General features: G+C 43.7%; 1 pseudogene; it reads right to left on the bottom strand.

Annotated features, from left to right (window-relative positions):
• Positions 1-4,981: 4,981 nt before the first annotated feature.
• LOC101659432 lies at positions 4,982-6,691 on the bottom strand (annotated as a pseudogene).
• Positions 6,692-7,574: the final 883 nt, after the last annotated feature.

Genomic DNA, 7,574 nt, shown 5'->3' with positions numbered 1-7,574 from the left:
TTTTTTGTTCTTTGATGCCTGCTAACTGATCCCTTCGACACCTCGTGATCGCACAGGCTGGTGTGCTTCTTCCATGTGGGCTTACTTGACATCTCTCTTAGAAGGCTGCTTGTTTGGAAACATACCTTTACGACCCCAGATGCTATTCTGTCTGATAGCCAGTCACCATCTAATTTCTTCACCGCACTTTTCTATAGCACCCATATCTTCTATATTTCCTTCATGAGGGCAAGTATCAAGAAGATCCATGTCCTAAGAACTAAAGGTCTTAGATGGGAGCTAGGATTAAGTGTGAGGCCAACATCCATTCCTGTGATTATATCTCTTATTGTATTTATTGGGGAGAATCGGATCAATGGTCTCTTTATGCCACCATCTTCCCAGCATTCTATTTATGTATTTTAAAATGTCTCACTTTTATAAATTTATGCTGTGGCAGCATTGTAACATTAAGATTCTAATTTATGAAGCTTTTGCTTTGGTCGTGCTGATCAAGATGAATTCTTTTCATAAATTCTCAAGTCTGTCAACTTTAACCTCGCTCTGTAGAAATGTATCTGTTACACACCCATTTAATCTTGCTGAGGTCTGTTTACTCTAGAGCCAATCTCAGATAAATGTCCAAACGCCCTTGCAGCTTCTAAAGGTCAAACAGTCTCTCTTTGAAATATTTATTTCAAAGATAAGGAAACAAAAGGAACAGGAAAAAAGGTAAAATCTGCACTAGAGACCTGAAATTGAAAAGGGGCAAGGGACACTAAGAAATAAAAGTTCTCTGGAATATTAGTTGATGTTTATCTCCAACAGAAAACCGGAAACAGTTATATTTGGTTAGTAGCCACAATAAAATGTCCTAAAACAGGCATGTGCCAGTTTTTCTGGAGGGGATCAATTTGTAAAGGCATCTCAGGGTGGGTTTGCTAAGTTTTTTGTAGGGTAAAGAGCAAGTCTGGCTCCAAGATTCCTAATAAAGAAGTTAAATCTTCCTGGGAAAAGATTCCAGGCATGGGAGTACTTCCGATGGTCTATTATTGAATTCATTCCAGTAAAACTCATAAGTTTGAATGAGCTCTAGGGAAGCCCCATGGTGCAGTAGCTAAACGCTGAGCTGCTTACCCAAAGGCCCATCTACCCAGCAGCTGAGTCCAAGACAGTCCTGGCAGTCTGCTCTCCTAACACGGCAAGTCTAGACAATCCTGTGGCACTGACACATGGGGCCACTAGGGGTCAAAACGATGACACCCAACAGTTCATCAGAAATCAAAAAGTCCATCTTGCTTTAGGTGCCATCGAGGTAGTTCCAACTCAGAGCAATACTTTGCTCCGCAGAATGGCCTGCCACCCACTCCTGCCCCGTCCACACACGTGTTCTTATGTTTGAGCCCCTTGTTGCAGCCCCTGTGTCGGTCCATCTCCTCCAAGGTGGTCTTCTTTTTCACTGCCCTTCCGCTTTACCAAGCATGACATCCTTTTCCAAGGACTGGTCTCTCCCGATAACATGCCCAGAGGGCATAAGATGAAGTCTCTCCATCCTTGCTTCCAGAGAGCCTTCGGACTGTACTTCTTCAGAGACCGTTTATCACAACTAGTGAGAGAAAATGTTTGGGGGGGCCTCTCTACTGTCCACCAGCCTCTCAACCATCACCAGAGACAGTTGTCGGTGTCGCAGAAGCAAGAGTTCAAACTGAGTCTCCAGTCACATGGGCGTCTGTGACGATCAGCAACACACCGGAAGACCCAAGAAACTGCATTGATCATATCACTTCTGGAAAACCCAGTGCCTGCAAGCACCATGCCCCTAATACCCAACCACAGCTCACACTTATTTAGCAATCACTCTGTGCCACGACTGTTTCATTCTTCCAAAAAACAAACAAGTCACTCTTAAAACATAGAAGGAGCCTTCAAAAAGACTGTGGAAATTTTCCATTATCTCTTGAGTCCTTTTTTCCAGGGTCTTTTAAGAACCACCTCATGCAGCCATTATGTCCCTTAGAAGGGAACATATCAAGACTTAAAGATGTTTAGTTTGGACGCATCATCAAGAAAAATCGTTTGTTAGAAAAGGGTATGATTTTCAGTAAAGAATATCAGGAAAAGCAAGGGATGCTCTGAATGAGATCGATGGGGATGATGCTTCAAAGCACTAACTCTGAAGCACCAGGGTCATGAAGACAGAGGCTTCAATACGATCACCGTGAGTCAAAACCGGCTTCCCACCCAGCCGGGGTGGGAAACGCTCCGCTCTCGGCCCTATAAGGGTTAAGAAATCATCAATGTATGCTAAGATGACATCTCGGATAAGCATTTCTAGCCATCCCATTCGAGGTAGTTCATTAAAGATTTGACCCAGTACAGCAGGCTACTTTTTTAAATTGGTCATTTTATATGGCCTCTGATGATGACATATATACGCAAAGGACCTTTGGGAGAAAAAAAGAGTCCCCATCCCTGCTCCCCTCTGCCATGTCTTCATGGGAGAAAGATCAGTCTGACTGACCCTGGAAGGATTCCCAGCCTCAGAAATCCTGCATAGGGCTGCTATGAGTCAGAATGGAATCAATGGAGTGGGTTTGGTTTGGGGTTTTATATGTCAACTCAACTAATTTCTCTATTCCCTTTTGGATAATATTACACCTAAATGACAGCTAGGAACACAGAGGCACAGATAGGATCAGTATCTTGCACAAGATCACACAGTTAGTAAGTGGCAGAACACACTGCAGAGTTTAGGGACGTTTCTTTTCTGTGTGCATGTGCATTTTCTCCCTATCAGATGCCACAGCAAAACTGACTGTCAGGTAAGTGAGTCAACCAACATCTGGGGGGGGAAAGGAAAGAAACAAGCACCTTGAACAAACAAACCAGGCTCTGGGAGTCAACTCCAGCTCATGGTGAGCCTGCAGTCACACGTAGAGCCACAGGAACAGGCCTTCCTTCCCAGGTGCCTCTGAGTAGATCTGAACTGCCAAACTGCCAGACCTGCCATTAGTCGCTAAGTGGTTAGCCCTTTGAGCCATCCAGGATGCCAAGAATCTACTTTTTTGTTTTCTACTCACTTTTGTTTAACTAACTGTTAGTATTAATTTTAGTTGAGGGTTTTACAATTCAGATCATCAATTGTATATTCAACAATTTGAACTACTTGTCACCACCATTAATTAACTTACTCTACACCTTGCCTCGCATTGCACGTGAAAACTGTGCATTGAATAAGGAAGGCCAAAGAAGAATTGATGCATTTGAATTGTGGTGCCGGAGAAGAACATTGGAAGGACCATGGACTAAGAGGACAAACTGATCTGTCTTGCAAGAAGGAAGGTCAGAGTGCTGCTTAGAGGCAAGGATGGCAAGACTTGATCTTACGCATTTTGGACATGTTGTCAGGAGAAACCAGGCCCTGAAGAAGGGCCTCATGTTGATAATGCAGAGGGGCAGCATAAAAAGAGGCAGGCCGTCGATGAGAAGGATTGGCTGAAACAAGGAGCTCACGCATAGGAACACGTGTGAGGATGGCACAGGGCCGTGCAGTGTCTGGTTCTGGTATGCATAGGGTCATTATAGATTGGAACCAGCTCCATGGCACCTAAGAACAACACACACACACACACACATACACACATCTTTGATTTCTCTTCTTCCTTTTGTGGATTACTATCTTCCCCTTCACCCAAGTTAATACCTGTCAACTCTGTAGCCTATTACTTCACCTTCCCCCTTTGCCCTTTGCTCCTTGGTAACCTCCACAGTCTGTTCCCATTGCTATAAAAACCCTTCCCTTTTTTTCTCCCCCTTATAACAGTGGTCTCATACAACCTTTGTCCTTCTGTGATAGCCTAATTTCTTTTTATGGTCAAGCATTTCAATGCGAACTATGGGTGTCATGCCATTTTCCCCTAAATATACAAATCAAAAATTATGGGTGTCATGCCATTTTTCCCCTAAATATACAAATCAAAAATTAAAACCTAAATAAGTAATTATCTTGCCAAAATATCAATGATCTTGTGATCCAAATCATATTCCTAGTTCAGCAAAATTGTCATTAATATAACTGTGTAAACCTATTAAGCGAGGATCTATCCCAGAGCCATAGGTTGCATCTGAAAATTGAGAACGTGACATTTTGTTTTGTAGTGCATTAAATTACTTATTATGGCGCTTCCAGCTATGTAGTCATTGTGAGAGTAGAACCGTGCAAAGAAGGTGCGTAGAACCTGTGAAGGCAGGGGTTATGCTTCCATTTCAGTAGGCCATGATTCCCACTCATTATTGTGTGGTTGTTTTCCATGTTGTGATATGATGTAACTATCCTCCAGTGTGTGTGTGTGTGTAAAATCCTGACTTCTATTTAATGGGCAAAAAACAGTTACGGTCAGGAGAACTTGTTTTGTTATGTTAAGGAGGTATAATTAGAGTGGGATGCACTCAAGTCACGCCCCTGGAAGTCAGATCTACCACCCAGACAGTGCAGCCAGGACCAAAGCATGTGCTTTCGACCCCAGGTCTCTGCATGGAGAACCTTGTCCACATCAAGTTCAATGCCATTGAGTGGTTTCCAACTCATCGCAACCTTATAGGACAAGGTAGAACTGCCCTTATAAGTTTCCAAGACTGTCACTCTTTAGGAGAGTAGAAAGTCTCCTCTTTCTCTGGAGGAGCAGCTGGTGGTTTTGAACTTCTGATGTTGTGGTTAGCAGCCCAATGCATAGCCCACTATGATTGGCATTGAAAAGACAAGAACCTTCCTCCAAAGTTGACAGAAAGAGAAAAAGTTCCCCGAGAGCTGACACCCTGAATTCACCCCTAAACTGTGAGAAAATTAAAGCCTGTTTCTCAAAGCCATCCACTTACGACGTTTTTCTTTCTTTCTTTTTTTAATGTATCCATATTCAGCGTTATCTGGAATTAGTCATCTAGCAAGAGTGCATGTCAAAAGAGTAGGAAGAAAAATAATAAAGAATCCCATGAAAAAAATTCCCTAGCCAGTGGGAGGGAGAGCACAATGGTAGGAGCCCTGGTTAGAGAGGACAATGTTCTCCAGGTCATGGATGCCGTGTTGGTCAATGATTCGAACACTGAAGGGTCACAGGTTCAGAGGAAGCATTTCTGGAGCTCCTCCAGACCTGTCTGAGAAGCCCCCTTGCCCTCTCATGTGAGATGGTTGGCATATAGTATCGCTCCTGAATACCGAGGCTCAGGAAGGCACCAGCCATGGGCTGCAAAAGGGGCCTTTGCCAAGGCTGCCAGGTGGTCCATGTAGGAGAGTGCTGGGCCCTCGTGGCCATCATAGCCAGTCAGGAGGCGCTCGACTCCCAAGACAGTCAGCCAGGTTTCGACAGTGAAACGAGCTGCTGCTGTGGGCGACATTGCACAGCCATTTCGCATCTTAGAAAGCTGCACGTTTTCTGAATATATTCTGCAAATCGCAGTGTTGCCAGCCTCTCCAACACGCAGGAGCAGGATTTTCTCACTCCTCTTAAACGTCTTGTCATGATCGTCCTTCACCTGGACAATATTGCTGGAGGTCACCCTGTCGGAGGCGACCAGGATGGGGTCCGGACCCTTGATCGGATGAGGTACTCCAATAGTGGAGGGAGGTTGGAGGCTGCAGGTTCGATTGCACCAGAGTCTTGCTGGCTTCTCAGCCTTACAGATGAGACAGCCTGATGTTTCTATGAGAGCAGACTTTTACTCTGGGTGGTCTGTTTTTATGATTGTGATTTGCTAAGAGTCCAGGATGGTGGTGCAGTAGAACGTCTCCTCTTCAGAATGTGTGTGATTGCTTTGCCATAATGTTAGATCCTTGGTTCCTACTGTTCTTCATTTATGATCTTTCTTTTAGATAGCTTTCTGAAGCTTAGAAGGGAAAAAATAAATAATGCCTGCGCTTTGTAATAGAAAGAAGCCTCTAAAAACAAAAGGGGGTATGATCAGGAACTAAAACCCAAAGAAGCATTTTTGAATGATCACTAGATTTCAGTTGAGTCATCCCTATATGAATGACCACCAGTACATGAGTGCAGAAAACATAACCACCTACATACGTAACTTTCATTCTGAGCAAGGCACATGAATTGTATGTATAAGACAGCTTTTTGAACTCCAAGATACACAGTGAGACTTTGTATTTTTTTCCCCATAGAGGCTTTATCATATTGGGTGGGACTTTGCACACATATTCTGAGTTGAAATGCTGAGGTCAAAGTGTAAAACCTGCACGACTTAGTTGCTTAGGAACCGACACTGTAAAACATGTAAATTATAAATTGAACTGCAAGTTGATAATTCACAGTCACAAAAGCCCTTTGAATCTTTGTTGAAAGTCTACTCATTTGAATGTGCTTTAAATCCTTAGAAAAGAACCCTGGAAAACCTGTATTAAGAGTGGGTAAACAAAAACCATGTATGTTTTCTGCGCTCATGTACTGGTGGTCATTCATACAGGGATGACTCAACTGAAATCTAGTGATCATTCAAAAATGCTTCCTTGGGTTATTTAAATAGAGGGATTACATTTCAAAATAGTCCCAGCATTCATTCACTCAAGGAATATTCTGGGTGCCTACCCATGTGTGAAATGGCAGGGGGCTATATCTCACCTAGGGAGAATCCAGCACCACACCAACCCAAGGTGAATTCTCATAGAAGTAGAATTCCAACAGGCTTCCTCCAGCTTCCTTTACCTCATTCCGAGGCCAATCATCCCTCCCACAGGGCTCTGCTTTGTTGCTGGACTTGATAATTAATTGCAATGGCCACACAGACCTCAGAGACAACACTTAGAATCATGGGATTTATTAGGAAAGCTAACAGATTACAAGTCGGCATCAGAAACATTAAGGAAACAGTTCTTATGTCTGAAGTGCTTCTCACCTATGCTTGCAGACACATCTTTCTTTGATCCTCAGCTGCGCAGCTACATAGTTCCTTGGTCCTGCTCTGCACAGACAAGTGTTCTAAAGCTCTTTTGGTGCTAATAAATGCCCCAGGGTACCCCCTCTGTAAGCCATTTCCTGCCTGAAGGCATACGAGTTTACTTGGTCTGTGGGCCAGGAAGCCTGTCACTCTGTCTCATGGTCTATGCTGCTTCTTGACAGGACATAATGCAAGTGTGAGCATCAGTTCATGTCCCTAAGGCTCAACATCATATTCCTCTGTGTTTCTAAATAAAGTTCCATGTGTTCGGAACCTCCATCCACTCTGCACATTTAACCTCTGCACGAATTTGCTGGGTCCAGGAGAAGAGGTAGGTAAGGAAGGGCCTTGGGAATCTGGCACAGAACAGAGCACTCTAAAAGCCCCTCTGGCTGGTCTCTATTGATCAGTGCTGAGATGTTCAGTATCAAACTCATATGCTCACTTGAACGGAGGGGACTTCAACCTCAGAATATTTGAAAACTAGCAGGCTAAATGCTTTGTGTACCGCCACAGACCAGAGCTTTGGGGGGGGCTAGTGAGATGTAGTCAATTAACATGGTCTTTCTAGCCACAATTACTGAAGTGAGGTATTATAATTCCTATAATATAACCTGTAGTTATAATCTCATACTGGAGGAGGACTATGCTATAGT

The sequence above is a fragment of the Echinops telfairi genome, unplaced genomic scaffold, assembly GCF_000313985.2.
Source record: "Echinops telfairi isolate 266 unplaced genomic scaffold, ASM31398v2 ScPeMD7_7468;HRSCAF=8506_0, whole genome shotgun sequence".
NCBI classification, from domain to species: Eukaryota; Metazoa; Chordata; class Mammalia; order Afrosoricida; family Tenrecidae; genus Echinops; species Echinops telfairi.
The sequence above is the reverse complement of the archived record's forward strand: the minus strand, read 5'-3'. Positions and strand labels throughout refer to the sequence as shown.